Raw genomic sequence first — 2,060 nt, forward strand, 5'->3', positions numbered from 1 at the left:
ACACATGCACACACACACATGCACACACACTCACATGCACACACACACACATGCACACACACACATACCTGACACTTTTTATTAATTGTGCAGTGTCGGTTGTTCCTAAACTGTAATATCATTTAATATAATTTAAAGGATTGCTGTAAATGATGTTAATTTCACAACATCCTATATTCAAGTTTATTTAAATTGTGAACCTCAAACATAGTTCCTCCACCTAAAGTAAGAACTTTAACCTGTAAACAATTGACTGCTTTCCCGATCACACGGATCATCAGCTCTGGTCATTGTTCTTCCTCGAGGTTTCGATCATTCAGCCCAGGTTGACCTCTCCAAAATGATCGCTTAGCCCACGGGATTGGAACGAACAGGTCGTTTACTAATCAATCAAATAAGATGAGCTGCAGGGTGCGTCATCACGTCGACGCGTCTGTATGACATTTGATACGTCCCTGTAGTACCACGTGACAATGAACACAATCGGCGGTTTGCCATTGCCAACACTGGGGGGTCGGGATTTTGAAGTTGCAATCATCAGATTGAAATGCAGAAGATTAGCTCATTAAGGTGCAAACGTTCTCAAGGTGCTTACAATACCGGACAGGTGTTCTGTCTCGCTGTCTCGAACCAACACGGTGACCGAACATAACAAAGGTAAGGTTTACGGCTATTAACTAATGACAAAGGTGTGGGAGCTGTGCTCGCACGATAAAGCCAGACAAAATGGACGACACAGGAATGAAGTTTCACCGAGCTATTTATTTAGCTCAAAACCAAAGAACTCAAAAGCAGACTGAAGCCGCGATCCGCCCCTCGAACGGGCGGCAATTTATAACGCAAACTGAACACACAAAACCACACCTCTCAGGAGGGGCGTGGTATGCAAAATAGGTAAGTCACGCCTCTCGACGGGGCGTGGTATGCAAGGCGAATGTTCGCCCGAGAGGGCAAGTCTGGCCACGCCCGGGCGAGTCCGGACACGTGACCGCTCGCCGGTTGCGTCATCGGCCGGTGCACGGTAATTGTGTCATGCTTCCGGTAACCGCTACATGCGCCCCCCCCCAGAATTAACCTGCACCGGGAGAGTCAGTTTGAGGGGGGTCCTGATGACCCGGCAGAAACGACCCCTGGCGATTCATGTGGTGGTGGTCGGCGGCGTGGCAGTGGATGGTCGGGCGGGGGGCTTGGTTGACGGGGGATGGCCCCGTCGTGGAGGAAGAGCCAACCGTGGAGGTTGGTCGAGGTCCAAATGGGCCGGCTTGAGGCGGTCTACGGAGATGCGGTCCGGCTTGTCGACGATGAATGACTTGTCGTCCCTCTGCAGGACCCGGAAAGGCCCATCGTACGGCGGCCGGAGCGGTCCCCGGTGTGCGTCGTGCCGGATAAAAACGTACTCCGCAGTGCGAAGTGCTGGGGGGACGTGGGGTTGGGGGCAGCCGTGGTGGGATGTGGGCACGGGGGAAAATTTCATGGCGGCCTCCTGGAGGTCCGAGCGTTGGTGAGCCGCGGACCAGGGGCCGGTGGCGTCAGGGATGAATTCGCCCGGCACGCGCAGTGGCTGGCCGTAGACCAGCTCGGCGGTGGAAGCCTGGAGGTCCTCTTTAGGGGCCGTTCGGAGGCCCAATAGGACCCACGGGAGCCTGTCGGCCCAACCGCCGTCCTGGAGGCTGGCTCTGAGAGCGGCCTTCATCGAGCGGTTGAATCGCTCGCACAAGCCGTTGGCTTGGGGGTGGTAGGCCGTGGTGCGGTGAAGCTTGACCCCCAAGGCCTGGGCGACCGCGCCCCAAAGCTCGGAGGTGAATTGCGGGCCTCTGTCGGAGGACATGTCCGAGGGTGCGCCGAAACGGGCAATCCAAGTGCCAATGAAGGCCTGCGCCACGTCGGCGGATGTTGTTGATGCCAGCGGGACGGCCTCCGGCCACCTGGTGGTCCTGTCCACCATCGTGAGGAGGTGGGTGAAGCCCCGCGAGGAGGGAATGGGTCCCACCAGGTCCACATTGACGTGGTCGAAGCGCCGCGCGGGCATGTCGAATGGTGCCAACGGGGCCTGGGTGTGC

This window comes from Myxine glutinosa, chromosome 13, assembly GCF_964187855.1.
Source record: "Myxine glutinosa chromosome 13, kmMyxGlut1.1, whole genome shotgun sequence".
In the NCBI taxonomy this organism is placed as follows: Eukaryota; Metazoa; Chordata; class Myxini; order Myxiniformes; family Myxinidae; genus Myxine; species Myxine glutinosa.